This window comes from Myotis nattereri (genome assembly GCF_964212035.1).
Source record: "Myotis nattereri genome assembly, chromosome: 3".
Taxonomy (NCBI): Eukaryota; Metazoa; Chordata; class Mammalia; order Chiroptera; family Vespertilionidae; genus Myotis; species Myotis nattereri.
Window position 1 is genome coordinate 71953147 of NC_138077.1, and position 20683 is coordinate 71973829.

The window sequence follows — 20683 nt, forward strand, 5'->3', positions numbered from 1 at the left end:
GCATCATAGCGACTGGTCGTTCCTGGTTGTTCTGCCATTAGGGTCAATTTGCATATTACCCTTTTATTATATAGGATTACACTTTGATTGGTTAAACGGGCAATGGGACACTTAGCATATTAGGCTTTTATTATATAGGATAATAAAACTCTCTTCCTATTTGTTCTAATTAGATATGAAATATATTAATGACCCAAATTTTGTCAACTGATGTTTTTCTCTAAACTATCAGAAAAGAGCATTCTTCTCAAATGCTGTGATTGAGAAATATGTAAGGCTAATATATAATACATGTATCAAACACAGTTGACATACATGCAATTATGTATAGAAAAATATGCATAAATATAGTTCTATTTTGGATCCACTTAATAATTCATAAGGGAGTATACAACAAGTAAATAATAAGAAGTCTATCTGTTCTCTATTTCAACTCTATGAGTCAGAGCAAGGGAACAGAAAGGACTGGTTTTGGCAGATAGACCAGGCTATTTGCCACTACTAGTTGTCTAATTTAAGGACCTCTACTCGTGTATAAAAGTAGGCTAGCGCCTACCTTCATAGAAGGGTAAGAATGGAAGCAGGGTTGGTATCCTTTAGTGGTCTTTCAAGTCCCAAGGAAAATGTAAAGGATGAAATAGTAGAACACAATCCCACGAGTTCATCATCATCCTTAAGAAGCAGAAAGAGTAAAAGAGCCATTCTCAATGAAAATGGTCTTTTAAATCATTTAAATATAAATAACTTCAAACAAATCAACAAAAACCTCTAGCACATTTTGTTTTTAAATTTGAAGGAAAGTAAAACATACTCAAATCAATCCTTGAGTAAGCTCCAGTAAAAGCGGAAGAAAGGCTGTCTTGATGAGCTTTAATCCAGAGAGAACCACTGAATGGATAACTAACTCCATTCAGTAAAAATCAGATGCACTGTTACCCTGGCGCTGATATCTAGAACTTCTGACTCAGAGAGTTCCAGAGGCAACCCTTCTAGGTCCAGACTGATTCTTAGCAGTTGGCAGGTTACTAACTGACAAACACACAAACCCTGAGTTTACAGGGCAGCTTGAGACTCACAGAAAGTAACAGTGTCATCTACCTAGTGTAAGGATTAAGTAACAGCAAATAACTATAAACAGATAAAAGGCTGAAGCCAAGATTCCTCAAACTCAAAACAGACTTTAATCTAAGGGGAACCATGCCATCATTTAAATGAAACAGGGCTTGGCTAGCACAGGAAAAGGGAGTAAAGTGTCCACTAGCTAAGTGTAAGAGAAACATACCAATTCTGAGAAGGATTTAGTGGCAGAAAACAAACTGGCATATATACAAAAGAAAACCATATTTAGTGATCTTTAATAACATTATGATGTCTAGGTGAGCTTCCTAGAGTCCCAATTCCTCAAAACAACTATCAATATTAAAGCACAGCTGCTGCTATACTTTCTGTTCTGTTGTTTTTATTAAAAAGATTTTGTGATTTATTTTTTCAGATACAATAAAACCTGGTCAGACTTTTAGAAATGTGGATTTTCCAGACAGATAATAAATGGCAATATAGTAGAAAATTAACTTCAGGACGCTCACTACTTTTTTCTCAAAATTACAGACCCATTTGAACATTTCTCTGTTTTCTTAACCAGATATAAAGTTCCAGACAAAATGAATATCATTATTCCAGCAGTACCTAAATTCAAATTTTAAAATTCAGAACTACTTTAATAATCTAGATTAAGCTGTATTTTGTATAATTACGTAACTGCATAAAGCTCAACTCAGAGGTTACTTTTACATATATCACCAACTTTGCTGTATAACAAACTTAAAACATGAGTAAAAATTACATACATAGTTCAAAATTTATTCTTACATTATTTTTTAAAAATTCCTCTTCCAAGTTAAGCTCATTAAATACAGAATCTGTAATAAATGCATTTCCTAGTTCCCTCTGAAGGAAAATTCTGTATCATATGTTTATATACTTTATATACATTAAATTTACATATGTTATAAGTTTCCTAACTATATGTAAAGATGATCCAACTTATTTATACAATAGTTTTTGGAAAAATTTTCTACAACATAGTCATTTGGGAATAAATGGTTTTCTTTCAAAAGACATTAAGTAAAATAAGAATACTAAATGAGTGCTCTAAATTTTCTGAAGCACTTTCAAGCCTGTCTAAATTAATAAAATACTAAGTGAATTAGTATTACAAAGGAGACTTTGTCACTGATAATTTCAAATATTAATGTGAATATTTAACGGGTCAAGCTTTTTGCATTAATCAAAGAGAATGTAAGAGTGTTTAGAGTTTTCTCCTATGAGTAAAGTTTTCATGTCAGGTAATTTCTCCCATTTTTCCCTTATATGTATAAAAGGATAGTTTTCTCCCTGCACTCCTGAGGAAGAAAAAGTTATCTGTTCTGCTAGAGATAGGATGATACTATTAACTGCTCCTCCCCCCCTCCCCCCACATCCCTTTTATTTTGGTTACAAAATTCTTCTCTTGCCTTATACTCTTCTTAGCCTAAAATCTGCCAGACTTACATGGGATATTCACAAAATGGGTCCATAAGGTCATGAGATTAGATTATTTTGTGTCCCCTCCACCCATTCAAAGTCAGAAAGAACCTACTTAATCTTGGTTCAACCAAGTAAAACTATAAGCCACCAAGTATAGATTAGCCAGCTCTTTGGCCAGGAGTCTAAGGAGTGATTAGGCAGTGTTTACAATTTACAGAGATTAAGACAGCATTTGTATCCATTGCTCTGTGTGGCCTGTTCTCTGGTGGCTTTTGCCTTTGATCCACAAATTCAGAGGCACTCACAAAACGAATTCCGAACAAAAAACATGATTAGAAAATACCAGTCATGTGTGAATCCAGAGTCAGATTATTCCTCAAAAGTGATTGTAGCACTAATCCTCTTAAGATGGAATCTGCTTATGGGAAAACTGAGTGAGAGTAGCAAAGGAAGGAACTCGGGCCTCAGGGTTGAGAATTCCCCAGCAGAGAAAATACAGAAAAAAGGAATGAACAACTTGCCTCAAGCACCAGGTGAAAACAGACCCACTGAACCCAAGGAAAGCCCAACAGTAAAAACCAACACTGACTCAACTATGGTGAGAAAAGACATGGGGTTAATTTGGACAAAATTAACAAAGGGTGGGGCTAACTGCCATGATCACAGCCTTGAGGCTGGAGGAACAGGAAGAGGAGCAAGAGGGCAAAAGCTCAAGGTTTTACAGAGCAATAATGTCTGGATTGCCTGGTGAATGAAATTGGGAACCCAAGGGTATTCATTATACTTTCTCAAAGAAAAGATCAGTATATTCTTTCTCTAGGGAAAAATAATCAACCCTAAACAACAGAGAGGAAGGAAAGTTTGATGTATGTCCCAGTTGCTGGGGTTATGAGAGAAAATAACTGGCAGGTCACTGTGGACCAAAAGCCTCGTAAGTTATGGGCCAAAAGCCCAGGAAGGTAGATTCAGGCTTTCAGTGTTGCCCACACACCACTGAGAAACCACTTGTCATTAAAATTTAAAATAGAATACAAACTGTTGGAGTCAAAAGGAATCTTACAGATCACTGGCCTACCATTCTCATTTTTCCAAAAATCAGAGTGAAATTCAAGAAGAAATGACCCGGGTATGGTTTACAAAGCTACTCACTGGCACAATTGTTTACAGTACTGATGACTTTTACCCATTGCTTTTAGGGAAATTACTATTGCTGAGATTTCAGTGCTTATTGCATTTTCATCTTCCCTTCTTCATTAAATAAACATCTACTGAATAGTAAGTACGAAGTACTAAGCTAGATCCGAGTATAGTTTCCTGGAAAACCTCAGAAAATAAATGGGGCAGATAGTGGTAACAAGTTTGACAATAGGCAAAATAGTAAGTTCAACCAACTAAAATTATAAACCACCAAGTATAGATTATAAAGTTAGGAAGAACAACTGTGGTATGAAAATTGGAAAGGCATACAAGTATAATCAGATACCAAAAGAATAACTGTCTGATAAAAACAGAATGGGTAAAGAACAGAAGTGGGAAAAGAGTGGGTGGCAAATACAAGCTGAATGATTTACTCAAGGTCCTGGAACTTTTGCAATGCAGAACAAAACACAGGCGAAGTCACTGTAGCTCGCAAACAGTTGCCTGGGAGTCAATCTTCCTCAACTTGACTTAAGGAAAAAAGAAATCAGTAAAAGATGCACATTTTCCTGCCAAAACTGTCTTAGAAGTTAGGAACAGTTGACAATATCATTTAACATAAGAACATTACATTATAGCCTGGTTGGTTTGGCTCAGTGGATAGATCGTTGGCCTGTGGACCGAAGCGTCCCAGGTTCAATTCTGGTCAAGGGCACATGCCTGGGTTGCAGATTCAGTCCAACATGCATGAGGCAGCCAATCAATGATTCCTTCTCATCATTGATGTTTCTATCCCTCTCATCTCTCTCTTCCTCTCTGAAATCAATAAAAATATATTTTAAGGCCGAAACCGGTTTGGCTCGGTGGATAGAGCGTCGGCCTGTGGACTGAAAGGTCCCGGGTTCGATTCCGGTCAGAGGCATGTACCTGGGTTGCGGGCACATCCCCAGTAGGAGGTGTGCAGGAGGCAGCTGATCGATGTTTCTCTCTCATCGATGTTTCTAACTATCTCTCTCCCTTCCTCTCTGTGAAAAATCAATAAAATATATTTAAATATATATATATATACACATATATATATATATATGTATATATATATATTTTAAGAAAAAAGAACATTACATTATAATGTGATTTTCTCCAGAGAAAAAACTTAGCTAGCAAATATACTTAACCATTTCCGGATCTCTGGACTTAAATACATTTATCTTAGAGAAATAACGTAAGAGGCATGTACAGGAATCTCAAGAATTTTCCCTCTGCAGCTTTATTTCTCATAACACAAAAATTGGAAACAACCTAAAAAGCCACCACAAAAAAGTAGGTAAATAATGTGGTATTTTCATTTAGTGAAATACAAATGTGATCACAAATGAATTACGGGTATAAGCAAGTGTGATTACCTAGGTTGAGATCTCCTAGGTCCAAGATGGTGGTGTAGGAAGAATTTACCTCCTTCCAGGATCACTTTGAATCTAAACTTAGAAACAAAACAATTCCCCTCAAGAAGAAATGAGGGCTGACTAAACAGTTTCTGCAAAACAAAGCCAAACCAGAGAGATCACAAAGAAATGGGTAAGAAGGTAGGAGAGAGACACTTACCTTGGGACCCCCACCCCCAACGCAGGGACTTGTGGTAGGGAGGGATCACTGAAGGGCCTGTGTGCACAGACTCGCTGCCCAGGGGCATGGTGGGAGGAAGGAGGGGGGGGGGGGGAGGGGAAGTGGCTTAAAAAGTTATCTAGAATATACATCAGGAAACTCATTTTCAAACCCTAGAGCATCTTCCAAAAAGGAGAACTGCAGAACTCATTCCGGTGTTGGAGAAACAGGAGAGCATTATTTGTTATGCTCACCCTCTACCTTGAGCACAGGATCCAGACACTCTAGACAACCATTGTCCATGGGCACCCTGTTGCACCCCAGAACCCAGGTCCATACCAGGTGCACAGGTTGCCAATGGGAGTTCCCGTGGCCTGTGCCCTCTCCAGCCAGAGCGCCAGGCATGGGGAGCTTGTCCCTTGGAATCCCGATAGTCCACACCCACTCCAACTACAGTCCCCACCCCCATTCAACCTGTTCCTAAGTCTTCCCACAGACAACTCCCACTTGGGCCACAGCTCCAGCTTGACGGCTGGTTCCCCAGACTCCCTGTGGTCCCATCCTACTCCAATTACACCTTCAACTAGCCTGTCCAGGTGTCCCGGGGCAGCTTGCCCCTGGGCTTCCCACAGCCTGCACCTGCTCCAGGTTCAGCCTCAACTGGCCTGCTAAGGTGGCTCCAGTGCAGCTTGCTCCAGATCTTTCTGCAGCCCAACCTCACTCTAGCTTCACCTTCAGCTGACCTGACAAAGATACAAAGATGCCCCTTATAAACAGTAAAAAAAAAAAAAAAAAAAAAAGCTATACCAGGCCACCCCTTTAAGACTGGGAGAGGTTTCTGTTTCACCTAATTCACAGAAACAAACACAGAGACAGTCAAAATGAGAAAAGAGAAATATGTTCCAAATGAAAGAACAAGAAAAAAACTCAAACCCCGTTTAAAAAAGAACTAAATGAAACAGACAATATACCATATAAAAACTTCAAGACAATGATTATAAAGATGCCCAATAAACTCCAGAGAAGAATAGGCAAACTCAGTGAAAACTTCTACAAAGAGACAGGAAAAACAAAACCAATCAGAACTGAGGTACACAAAAACTGAAATGAAAAATACACTAGAGCCGTGGTTGGCAAACTGCGACTCGCGAGCCACGTGTGGCTCTTTGGCTCCTTGAGTGTGGCTCTTCCTAAGCCTTAGGAGTACCCTAATTAAGTTAATAACAATGTACCTACCTATACAATTTAAGTTTAAAAAATTTGGCTCTCAAAAGAAATTTCAATTGTTGTACTGTTGATATTTGGCTCTGTTGACTAATGAGTTTGCCGACCACTGCACTAGAGGAAAGCAAAAGCATATTAGCTGATGTATAAATACACCTCAGGGAGCTAGAACACAAGGTAGTGGAAATCACTCAGAGCAGAAAAAAGAAACAAGATTTTTTTATTTTTTTTTTTAATGAACATAGTTTAAGGGATCTCCGGGACAAACTCACATATCAATACCTGAATCATAGGTATCCCAGAAGAAGACAGAGAGAAAAGGACCGAAAATATATTTGAATGAATAGCAGCTAAAAAATTTCCTAAGCTGTTGAAGCAAACAGATATCCAAGTCCAGAAAGCACAGACGATCCCAAACAAGATGAATCCAAAGAGATCCACACCAAGCCACATAATTAAAATGCCAAAAGTTAAACATAAGGAGATAATTTTAAAAGCAAAGAGAGAACCAGCTAGTTACATGCAAGAGATCTCCCTCCCCAGACCATCAGTAAATGTATCACAGCAGAAAATGTGAAGGCCATAGGAAATAGCAGAATACATTCAAGTAGATGAAAGGAAAAACCTGTCAAGAACTCTATCCAACAAAGTTAACATTTAGTATTAAAGAGTTTTCCATTATCAAGTGGGATATATTCCACTTGATACACCACATAAAATAATGAAAATCATGATCACAACAAAAAGCATTTGACAAAAATTCAAAATCCATTTATGATAAACCTATCAAAAAGTGGGTATAGAAGAAAAATGCCTCAACATTTATGATAAACCCACAGCTAGCATCATACTCTTTAGTGAAAAGCTGAAAGCTTTTCCTCTAAGATCAGAAACAAGATGCTCATTCTCACCGCTCTTATTCAACATAGTATTATAAGTCCTAGCCACAGCAATCAGAAAAGTAAAATTGCAATGATTTTCAGATGACATGATACTACATAGAGAAAAATCAAAAGATTCCACAAAAACTATTAGAACTAATATATAAATTTAGTAAAGTTCCAAGATAAAAAGTAATATTCAGAAATCTGTTATGGTTCTATACAATAACAAGAAACTATCAGAGCAAGAAATTAAGAAAACAATTCAATTTATAATTGCATCAAATAATAATAAAATACCCAGAACTAAATTTTTTCAAGGAGATAGAAGACCTGTACTCAGAAAACTATAAGACCTTGATGAAAGAAAGTGAACAAGGCATAAATAAATGAAAAGATATACCATGCTCATGGATTTAAAGAATTATTAAAATGTCCATACTGTCCAAAGCAATCTACAGAGTAAATGCAATCCCTATCAAAATATCAATGGCATTTTTCACAGAACTAGAAATAATAATCTTAAAATGTATATGAAACCACAAAAGACCATGAATAGCAAGGCAATCTTGGTAAGAACAAAGTTGGAGGTATCTGGTCTTTGATTTCAAACAACAATACATAGCTATAGTAATCAAAACTATATGGTACTGGCACAAAATAGATACATAGATAATGTAACAGGATAGAGAGCCTAGAAATAAACCCATTCTTATAAGGTTACGTGCCGGGAGACGGTCCATGCTTGCTGTTTCAAGGGACCTGGCATATATGGCATACTGTTCTTAATATGTTTGCTCACCTTCTTGGCACTATGTGTTTTAACCAAGGTCTCTGAGAAAGGTTGTTTCCCCAGGTAGGGATTTTCCCCTGAAGTTAGGGAGGGAATAAAAACCTCTTAACTAAGTGCCAGGCGGGTAATTAATCACTTTAACTACGAACAATCATGCTTAAGCTACATAATCTTTACTCCCTGGAATGGAGATAAGAAACGCCCTAACCTTGTAATAGAGATTGATAGGATTGAATCAACTGGTATAAATACAGATGTAACAAGACAGCAAGAGACAGAGAGAGAGACAGAACCTAGGCACAGAACCTACACAGAACGTCCTCTAGGGACAGAAGAACTTCGCTGGAGAGAACATGGCAAAAGATCCTGGACTGAACCTGACTACAGAAATTGGCAAGAGAACCTGACTAGAACCTGGTGACTGAACCTGGCTGGAGAACCTGGACAGAACCTGGCTGGAGAACCTAGCAAGGGAACATGGCTACAGAACCTGGCTGGAGAACCTGGAGAACCTGGCTGGAGAACCTAACAAGAGAACATGGACACAGAACTTGGCTGGAGATCCTAAACAGAACTTCACTGGAGATCGAGACCAGAACTTGGCTGGAGATCCTGGCTAGGCTGCTGATCAACTGAACGCTGTCTCCGTGTCATTCCTTCTTCGTCGACTCCGTCCACACCTTTGGGGACCCCTGGACCCGCTGGGGTTGGACCCCGGCAGTTATGGAGCCCCAATCCCCCTGATGGGCCCTGCTCTGTGCGTGACGGGGTGGCGCCGCAAGCTCCCCATCGACCCTGCCTTGAGTGTGACAGGGCGCGGTGCCCCAACCCCCCAATCGGCCCTACCCTGAGCATGACTGAGGGTGGCATTGCAACCTCCTAATCCGCCCTACTCTGAGCATGACAGGGTGTGGCGCCCCAACTCCCCAATTGGCCCTGCTCTGAGCCAGACCAGGGCTGCACCTAGGCATTGGGCCTGCCCTCTGCCACCAGGGAGCAGGCCTAAGCCAGCAGGTCGTTATCTCCCGAGGGGTGCCAGACTGCGAGAGGGCACAGGCCGGGCTGAGGGACACCTCCCCACCCCCCCGAGTGCACAAATCTTTGTGCACCGGGCCTCTAGTCTCTATATATAAAAGCCAAGTGACTGGAATGATGGAATGACCAGAACAACCGCTGGCTATGACATGCACTGCAGGAGCCAACCAGGCTAATCCGGGCCCCAATCGGACCCCCTGACCCTGGCCAGCTGGCTTGCAACACCCCAATCGGGGTTGGGGCCAGCTGGCCAACTGCCCGTGGCCCCTCTCCTGGCCTGACCCATCCCTGATTGCTCCCCACCCCCCCCCCCCACTTCAATCAGGGCCAGGCAACCACCCACGGCCCCTACCCCTGCCAGCCCAGCCCAATGAGCCCCCACCAGGGCGAGCCAGCCAGACCCCACCTGTGCATGAATTCCTGCACCAGGCCTCTAGTCAAAATATACAATGGAGAAAAGACAGTCTCCTCTTCAATAAGTGGTGCTGGGAAAACTGGGCAGATATGTGCAAAAAAATTAAAGTATACCACTTTCTTACATCAAAATGAATGAAAGACTTAAATGTAAGAGCTGAAACCACTGAACTTCTAGAATAAACCATAGGCAGTAATCTCTTTGACATCACTCTTAGCAATATTTTAAAAAATGTATCTCCTCAGCAAAGGCAACAAAAGGAAAAATAAACAAATGGGACTACGTCAAACCAAAAAGCTTTTGCACAGTGAAGGAAATCATTGGCAAGACAAAAAAACAACCTTCTGAATGGAAGGAGATATTTGCAAAAGATATATCCAATAATGGGTTAATATTCAAAATATATGACAAACTCCTACAACTCAACATTTTAAAAAATCCAATTAAAAAATGGGCAGAGGACCTGAATAGGTATTTTACCAAAGAAGGCATACAGATGGCCCACAGACATACAAAAACATGCTAACATCACTAATCAGCAGGGAAATGCAAATCAAAACCACAGAAATAATCGCCTCTTGCCATTTGCAACAACATAAATGTATCTAGAGAGTTTACGTTAACTAAAATATGTAGGACAGAGAAAGACAAATATCATATTATTTCATTTATATGTAGAATCTAAAAATAAAACAAATGAACAAAAATAAACAAAAAGAAACTCACAGATACTGAGAACAAACTGATATTTGCCACAGGAGAGAAGGATAAGGGGATGGGTAGTAAAAAAGGAAGGGGATTAATAAGTACAAACTTCTAGTTAAAAAAGAAGTCAGGGGTAGGTAATGTACACCATAAGGAATACAGGTAACAATATCATAAAAACTTTATATGGTGACAGATGGTTACTAGACTTATTGTGATGATCACTTTGTAAGGCATATAAGTACTGACATACTATGTGGTATACACAAAATTAATATATTGTATGTCAAGCATAAGTAAAAATAAAATTTAAAAAAATAATGATGTTGAGCAGCAAAAATAGGTGTGACAGAGAAAACATATAGTATTTATTATTTATGTAAAATTCAAAAACAAGCAAAATTTAATGTAAATATGTAAAAAAAATATAAGGATAAAGAAGGAAAGAGTTACCTCATCCTTCAGGGCTGGGGATGAGTTAACTTAAGGAAGGTGATGAAATCTGGGCCAGGCAGTTAGTGGTAAATATTCAGTTATTCATGTTAATGCTATTCTTTGTATCTTATTCACATGTTATTAATATGCCCTGTATACACATAGCATTTTTTAAATACTATGAGGCTCACTTCTATTTTTTAAAAGCTCTCAGAAGTAACACCTGCATTTAACAAACTATTTTAAAAGGTACTTTTTAATTATCTGCAAGTAACAAGTACCCAGCATGCACTCAGGACTTTATAAAATTATCTCTTTAAATCACACAAATATTTTCATATGAGGAAACCAAGATTGTGTTGTTACATAGAATACCCAACCCTACACAGCTAGCAGAGGTGAGAGTCAAACCATATCCAACTCTGAAAACCATGGTACAGCTGTAGGTAGGACTGTCTAAAATACAACAGCAAAAATAAATTTCCATCACAAAAAAAAAAACTAACTTGTTATACTACAATTCACTATTTTAATTCATCTTGGCATGTAAAATGTATCCATAGATTATATTATTAGTTTATATTAATTTTATTTCATACTACACCTCTTTACTACTTCACAATCACAATTTACCCTTAAACTCTATAAATTTTAATGCTGGCAAAGGATACTAATTATGTTTATGGAAAGTCTCAACTTGGCTATACTTTTCATAACTTGACTTTCTCTAAGCCTGAAAGGTTAAGAAGTTAGCTGTTGGCAGGCTGAAATTTAGCACTCTCATTTCACTACCCTCCCCCCATTCAGGAATTCACTCAGGCCAGTGAGCAGGCTTTGGAAGTCCCAAAGAAATTACTCACTCCCACCCTCTCTTTCCTCATCTCTCTTATTTGTCAGCTTTTTATTCTGTTGTTTTCATTTGTATGTGTGACCATCTGGCAAGAATCACTGAGAAGAGTTTACAAGTTTATTTCTTCTGAGCTATACCCTAACTTCTTTTTTCCCAAAGCACCACCAACAGTAGTCACTTAATAAAGGCTTATCGACTTACTACAGTGGTACAGTTCGCCTCTGGTATTTGTCAATATCCCAGTGAATCCTCCACATCTATAAACATGCTGGAGATGATACCAGGTACCGCTAGAGGCTTGGGCAAGTCTTCCTGAGGGTGCCTGGGTCAAGAAAAACACAGAGAGAGACCAAAGACAGTCAGGAGAAACACAGAGAGAGGGAACATGGAAATAAACAGAGGGTAAAATAAAGAATAAGAGTCAAAAAAGTGGGGGTTACAGAGAGATTAGGCAGCCAAAGACATTCAGAGACAAGGAGAAAGTCAGCAATCTGAACAGGGGTTTGGGTTTGGAAACTGCATTTTTGGTATATTTACTCATGTAACAGGTGCCCTCGTGTTTCTAAAATTTATGATATCATCAACCATTTCTCAATTATTTCTAAGGTTTTCCTGAGCTTGTATCTTTATTAAAAGTCACCTTTATTAAAAGACTTGTCTTCGCAGATGCATACACCCAGGCACAAACACAATCCTCAAAACAACTCAGCTGTAAGAAAGAATTTTCCCAACTCTTACTTCAGAGAGGTAGTGTGACTTGCCCAGGTCACAAGTAAGCACGTAACAACTGGGGCCCCAAACCTGATTCCAAAACCCAGCGCTTTGTTCTGGCATCCTATGATGTCTTTACTGGGAATGAATCATATATAATCCAAGCTGTTTCATGAAATAAAATTCAAACTACACTGTCAAGAAAAAATTTTCTATCTTTGGGGACACTGAAATACTCAGGTTATTAACTACTTTATTACCTCAGGGCTTCAATTACTTTTAAAATTCATCAGAAAAAAATGAGTCAGAATAAAAGTATCTTAGAATGATAGAAGTTTTTAAACAGAACTGAAATTAGGTGAACATCCACTTGACAAAATTTTAACATTAAAAAGGGCGCTAGAGTTTGTTCATTGATTTTACAACTTTGTAAAGTCTTAATGATTCAATAAATTTCAGCTGAAAGATCAAAAACTGCAATATTTCAATAAATTCTTATATTTAAATACTAGTAAACTTGTCTCAAACTTGTTCTTTCATAATGTCTCACCTAAAGTCTATACTGCAATTCAATTTCAGGGTAGTATATAGAGTAGAAATGATTTAATGCACCACCCTTTGTAAGCATTAGTATTTTCTTTTAAGGAATACTTACACTTGTCTAAATAATCATGTCCTTATGGAAACAATCAATGTAACTGTCAGGAAAGCTCCTTTAATATAAGTGTAAGCATGCTAATGGATTTCACACAAGACAATAAGAATACAAAGAAATTTCTATTCGAGTGTAAATCAATATATTTTCCCATGTTCAGCAATTTTTAAACCAGTAATTTTCAAATAAGGCCTAAAGTATGGTACTGCTCTGCCCTCTAGTGATTGGCTAGGATTTCCTAACTAAATGCTTTGATTTATTTTTGTAATTGCTTTTTGAACAAAACTTAAGGTTTTAAAACATATGATAGCTGACTTTTCCTTATTTGAATAGTGAACAGAGAGAACTGGCCAACTTTTAAGATTTGGCTTATGGTATGAGCACAATTCAGGAAAGAGACACAATTTCTTTTCATAGGAAAGACTCACCTAAGTATCACAAACCAGAAATCAAATTTATTATAACGTATTCAAATCCTTATTTATATTTTATGCCAAAGAATTCCATTTAGTTTCTTTGTTAAAAACTTTACAAATTTCTTAACTATAAATTCCAAATTGATTAATTCTATTATTTTGGAGACTGAGGTATCAGGGTACTATATATACCGAACATAGATGAACAGTTTTCTATTAATAGACTAAAATATGCTTCATAAAAAAATTTTACTGAACATCAGCTACCCTTAATTGTTCAAATGGCACTTTAGGATTTTTCTGAGCCTCAGTATTGTCATTAGGAATCTGTCAATTTACATGTGGAAACATTAATCTAGGATGCCAGTTAAGACAGAGTTATTATACAGAGGTCCACCCTACTATTTCAATGAAGGGAACTTCCTTCTGAGTTTCTCTTGCCATAAGCCTCTTGCAAGAAACCAATGCATGTCTAGAACAGCATTTCTACTCTCACTAATCCTAAGTGTATTACTTCTGTGTCTACACACTTGTGTTAAAATAAAAATTACATATTTGTACGTGAATGTACAGGGATACCTAACATGAGAGGACAATCCATCAGCAGTATAGTGGTGTAGTGATGACCACCAAACCCTGCAGCCAAATTGCCAGAGTTTGATGCCATATTCTGTCACTTGCTAACAGTGCGACCTTAGGCAGATTAGTTAACTTCTGTGTGCTTCAGTTTCCTCATCTACAAAGGAGAATAAAAGGAGATATCTACCAATAGTCGTGTTTTATTATCTTGATAGGTATTTAGGTTACAAAGGTGTATGCACTTATCAAAACTCTAGAGAATATACGTTTAAGATTGTGTATTACACTAAATGTAAATTTTACATAAAAAACTTAAATATATAAATATTGAACTAGAGTCAATAATATACATGCTAACTATTTAGAGCAAGTTTAGTGATGTCTGTAATTTACTTCCAAATGCATCAGAAAATGAAATGACAATGGATGGATTATAGATATGTAATAAAATAAATATAGCAAAATGTTAATGGCTGAATCTAGGTAATGAGTATATAAGTGTGTAATGCTATGTTTGAAAGCTGCAAAATAAAATATAAGGGGGAAATATTATCTACTTTTCATAGAGTTGATATGAAATATATATATATTTGAGGCCCAGTGCACAAAATTCGTACTCAGGGGGTGGGGAGCTGGGGGGGGGGGGGTGTCCCTCAGCCCAAGCTGCACCCTCTCCAATCCTGGAGCCCTCAGGGGATGTTCTACTGACTGCTTAGGCCCGCTCCCTGTAGTTCTCTGCTGTCTGCAGGCCCGCTTGGGTGCTCCTGGGTCGCTGTGGCAAAGGCCAAACAGGCCCTGCCCTCAGCAGCCATCCCCCGGGACTGAAGAACTCCAGCAGGGCTGAGAGGACTGGGTGCCTCCATCTTGTGGCTATGGGCACCGCCATCTCTGTGTCGTAGTTGACGGTTAATTTGCACATTACTCTTTTATTAGATAGGATAGTACCGAATATACAGAAAAGCATCTGACAATCAACAATTACAAATGGCAGCATGTGTAAGCAAATGAAAGTAATCTATTCTTCCCTAGTTAGAGGAAAAGGATAAGAAAGTAATGAGGCACCGAGCTTCCAAACTGGAGTGAACAGTTGCTTTCTAGGGTATTAAAGCTCAAATTTCAAATACGTAATAAAATTGCATGGGCCATGTTGAGAACATAGTCTTTGAAAGTCAAAAAGAGATGATTTGAATCGTGGATCTGTTCTTAATTAGCCAAGAAGCTGAGACGATTTATAATGTTTTTAGCCTCAGTTCTTTCATGTATAAAATGGGAATAATAATACTTACATATAAAGGTCACTGTGAAGATTAAGGAAAAAATGCAAACACACAGACACAGAGATATTAGCACATAAAATGCAAAAATAACAGTTGAAGTTCTATCATTATAATCCAGTGGTTCTCAACCTTCTGGCCCTTTAAATACAGTTCCTCATGTTGTGACCCAACCATAAAATTATTTTCGTTGCTACTTCATAACTGTAATGTTGTTACTGTTATGAATCGTAATGTAAATATCTGATATGCAGGATGGTCTTAGGCGACCCTGTGAAAGGGTCGTTTGACCACCAAAGGGGTCGCGACCCACAGGTTGAGAACCGCTGTTATAATCATTACTACTACTTAGGGTGAGTCTTGTATACTCACTCTTAAAACTATTACTCTCTGCACATGGGTCATATCTGATTGTATCTGATTCTACCCTAGAATTTGCATATGCAGGGGGCCCTACTGCTCGAAAGAACTTTCTAAACGATCTTTATTAAGGCATTGGGCCTATTTAAAGTTTCACTGTACTGAGTATAAAAGAAGAACTGGCAATGACAGGGAATCATTAATTATCCCTCTGTAATGCCAATTAGAATATACATAATAATTGAGGCATTTAGAAAGTATGTTTGCTGATGGCATTTGAGAAAATGATATTAGCATCTGAATAAGTTTTTATTTTAAACAGTCTACAACTACATATTTAATGAAAAGAATATTAAAGCTACACTTAAAGAAGATAAATTTCATGCTCCCAGGGAGATTTGTAAATCATTCCAGATTACTCTATGAAGACAGGGGCTCAACATACAGTTTCAGCTAAAGAGAAAAAAAATAAAACAACAACTTGGGAGCAAAAGGGGAAATACTGAAATCATTATACAACATGGCTTCTGCCTTGACCACTGTACAGAAACTGCTTTCTCCAAAAGACCCCAAGATCATGTAACCCAAACACTTTCTTTAGGCATTTAGATGTGTCTAAGTTTTTCAACATTTTTACTGAAAACTCGTCACCATGTTCCTCGGTCCTATACAACCTTGATTTTCCCACCACAGGTCTAATTGTCAAAGAATAAGTAGATATTTTCAAAAGTTCTTTCTTAGCCACATTTTCTACTTTCACCAATTTTCAAAATTTCAGCTTTAGCCCGAGCCAATGTGACTCAGTTAGTTGGGCATTGTCTTGTGCACCTAAAGGTTGCTGGTTTAATTCTGGTCAGTGGGTACAGAAGGCACTGGATCGATGTTACACTCTCACATGAATCTCTCTCTCTCTCTCTCTCTCTCTCTCTCTCTCTCTCTCTCTCTCTCTCAGTCTCTCTCTCTCTCTACCTATCTCTCTCTTCCTCTCACTTCCTCTCTCTAAAAAAAAAAAACACAATAAACTACTCTTTAAAAAACAATTTCACTTCTACCTCTCAAGCTATACCTATACTAATAGCCTGCATCTCTTCCAAACTCACATCACATTTACTACATCATATACATAATCACATGAAGATCCTCTCTGCTTTTCAAATCCAATCATCCCAAACTTCATCTCCCCCACCCACAAATCAGTTTTTATGTATTACTATTTTTTTACTTCTGGATGGAATGTTATCTAAATACATACATTAAATGTAAATCCTATCTTTGACTTCTTTTTCAACATCTCTCATTGCTTTCTTTCTTCTTATGATCCCTTCTTCACCCCTACCGTAAGTTCAGTCTATTGCCAAGTTCTATAGATTAGTACTTTGGTTCAGGTGACAGGACAGGATTTGCATTCTTTGAGAAACAGTGAAAGGTAGATTTATAATCACTAAATACTCATAGACACAGACACACACAGGCTAAGTAGTAAGTTAGTAGGTGTCAAGTATTTGAGAAAATCTTCAATGAAGAAATCCTTAAAACTGAGTAATAATTTTTGACCTGACCTCAAACTATTACAAAAAACCCAAGAGGAAGGAACACTTCCAAGCTCTTTTTATGAGGCCAGCATTATCCTAAGTCCAAAACTAGTTAGAGACACTACAAAGAAAGAGAATTACAGGCCAATATCTCTGATGAATATAGATGCTAAAATCCTCAAAAAAATTCTAGCAAATCTGATCCAGTATTACATTAGAGATCATACACCATGACCAAGTAGTATTATTCTGGGGATGTAAGGCTGAGAAAATGACATTACATGCAAATCAATAAATGCTATACATCACAAAAATAAATTGAAAGACAGAAATCGCATGATCATATCAATAGATGCAGAAAAAGCATTCAATAAATACCAACACCCATTTTTGATAAAAACTCTCAGAAAACTGTGAATAGAGGGATCATACCTCAACATAATCAAGGCCATATATGACAAACCTACAACCAAATCATACTCAATGGGCAAAAACTAAAACCATTTCCTCTAAGAACAGGAACAAGATAGGGATGTCCACTTTCACCACTTTTATTCAACCCTAGAAGCCCACTGCACGGATTCGTGCACTGGTGGGGTCCCTTGGTCTGGCCTGCGCCCTCGTGCAATCCGGGACCTCTCAGGATGTCGGACTGCCGGTTTCGGCCCAATACCCACAGGCCAGGCCAAGGGACCACACCGGTGCACAAATGTGTGCTTTGGGCCTCTAGTATGCATATAAGATCTTTTAATCTCTTTCTACTCTCCCCTTTCCCTCTGAGATTCATCAGTCTCTTCCATGTTTCCATGCCTGTGCATTGAGCGTCTGCCCCTTGGTGGTCAGTGTGCATCATAGCTACTGGTCGAACAGTTGAAAGGTAGAATGGTCACTTAGGCTTTTATATATATATATAGATAGTCCTGGAAGTCATTGGCACAAGCATTAGACAAGAAAAAAACAGAAAAGGCATCCATTATTCAGAGATGACATGATATTGTACATAGAAAACCCTAAAGACTCCAACAACAAAACTACTAAATTTAATAAATGAATTCAGCAATGTGGCAGGAGATAAAATTAACACCCAGAAAGCGTTGGTATTTTTATACACCAATGATGAATTCTCAGAAAGAGAAATTAAAAAAACAATCCCATTGACAAAGCAACAAAAAAATTAAGGTACTGAGGAATAAACTTATTCAAGGAGGTAAAAGACATGTACTCGGAAAACTACAGGACAGTGAAAAAAAGAGACCAAGGCAAATATAAACAAGTGGGAGAATATACCATGTTCATGGATTGGTAGAATTAACATCATTAAAATGTCCATATTACCCAGAGCAACCTATAGATTCAATGTAATCCCTATTAAAATACCTATGGCATATTTCACAGATCTAGAACAAATACTCCAAAAATTTGTATGGAACAAAAAAATTTATATTGCCACAAATAGCCACAACAATCTTAAAAAGTAGAAAAAAGTTGGAGGGGTCGCAATACCAGATATCAAGTTATACTACAAACCCACTGTAATCAAAACAGCCTGGGGCTGGCACAGGAATAGGCATATAGATCAATGGCACAGAACAAAGACATCAGAAATCGACCCACACCATTACACTCAATTAATATTTGACAAAGAAAGAGCATACAATGGAATCAAGACAGTCTCTTCAATAAATGGTGTTGGATAAATGGGACAGATACATGCAATAAAAAGAAAATGAAATTAGACCACCAATTTACACCATACACAAGAATAAACTCAAAATGGATAAGACTTAAGTTAAATGTAAGCCATGAAACCATAAAAAATCCTAGAAGAAACCATAGGCAGCAAAATCTCAGATATCTCTCATAGCAATATGTTTGCAGATACATCTCCTAGGGCAGTGATGGCGAACCTTTTGAGCTCGGCATGTCAGCATTTTGAAAAACCCTAACTTAACTCTGGTGCCGTGTCACATATAGTAATTTTTTGATATTTGCAACCATAGTAAAACAAAGACTTATATTTTTGATATTTATTTTATATATTTAAATGCCATTTAACAAAGAAAAATCAACTGCCCTAACTGGTTTGGCTCAGTGGATAGAGCGTCGGCCTGCGGACTGAAAGGTCCCAGGTTTGATTCCGGTCAAGGGCATGTACCTTGGTTGCAGACACATCTCCAGTAGGAGATGTGCAGGAGCAAGCTGATCGATATTTCTCTCATCGATGTTTCTAACTCTCTATTCCTCTCCCTTCCTCTCTGTAAAAAATCAATAAAATATATTTTAAAAAAAAGAAAAATCAACCAAAAAATGAGTTCGCATGTCATCTCTGACACGCGTGTCATAGGTTCGCCATCACTGTCCTAGGGCAAAGGAAACTAAGGAGAAAAAAAAACAAATTGGACTACATCAAAATAAAAAGTTTCTGTATAGCAAAAGAAACCACCAACAAAAGGAAAAGGGAGCCCACTGTATGGAAGAATATATTTGGCAATGATACATCTGATAAAGGGTTAATATCCAAAATATATAAGGAACTCATGCAACTTAACAGAAGGAAGACAAACAATCCAAACAAAAAAATGGGCCTAAACAGACACTTCTCCATATGAAACATATGAAAAAATGCTCAAAGTCACTAATCATTAAAGATACAAATTATAATGACAGTGAAGTATCACCTCACACCTATCAGATTGACTACTATCAATAAATCAACGAATGAAAAGTGCTGACAAGGATGTGGAGAAAAGGGAACATTAATACACTGCTGATGGGAATGCATACTGGTGCAGCTACTGTGGCAAACAGTTCAGAGTTTCCTCAAAAAATTAAATATGTAACTTCCATTTAAATCAGTGATCCCTCTTCTAAGAATATATCTTAAACACCCAAAACACAAATCAGAAAGAATATATGCACCCCTATGTTCATAGCAGCACAATTCACAATAGTTAATATCTGGAAACAGCCCAAGTGCCCATCATTAGATGAGTGGATACAAAAGTTGTGGTATATTTACATCATGGAATACTATGCAGAATCTCTTACCCTCTGAGACAGCATGGAGGGACTTGGAGAGTATTATGCTGAGTAAAATAAGCCAGTCAGGAAAAGACAAGTATCACATGATCTCACTCATATTGTAATCTGATTAACAAAATAGATCCAGAGACAGGAGCATGGAACACACTGTACTGTCAAATCTCAGAGAGAAGGTGGGGTTGGGTGGAAAGAGATTAACCAAAGAACTTATATGCATACTAGAGGCCCAGTGCATGAAAATTCATGCACTGGAAGGGGGAGAGGGGGGCTCCTCAGCCTGGCCTGCCCCCTCTCACAGTCCGGGAGCCCTCAGGGGCAGAAGGCGACCCGGCAATCAGGGTAAGCCTGACAGCGTAAGCCTCGGCCGGCCCTGGTTACCTGAGCCTCAGGTGGCCCTGGGCGGCTGGGCAGCCGCCATTTGAGGCTTGCTTGCACCTCGGGCCAGCTCTGGGCAGCTGGGGTGCTGAGGGGACTGGGTACTCCGGAGGCAAGTGTGTGGCAAGGCTGGGCG

At 38.2% G+C, this 20683-nt stretch overlaps 1 protein-coding gene across 1 annotated transcript in view; it reads right to left on the bottom strand.

Moving 5' to 3' along the window:
• Window positions 1-20683, bottom strand: part of BBX (BBX high mobility group box domain containing) — a 291476-nt gene that overhangs the window by 147894 nt on the left and 122899 nt on the right. Inside the window, exon 4 of the mRNA XM_081086560.1 lies at window positions 11805-11925. The gene's annotated coding sequence lies outside the window, so the exon portion shown is untranslated. The remainder of the gene's footprint in view (window positions 1-11804; window positions 11926-20683) is intronic.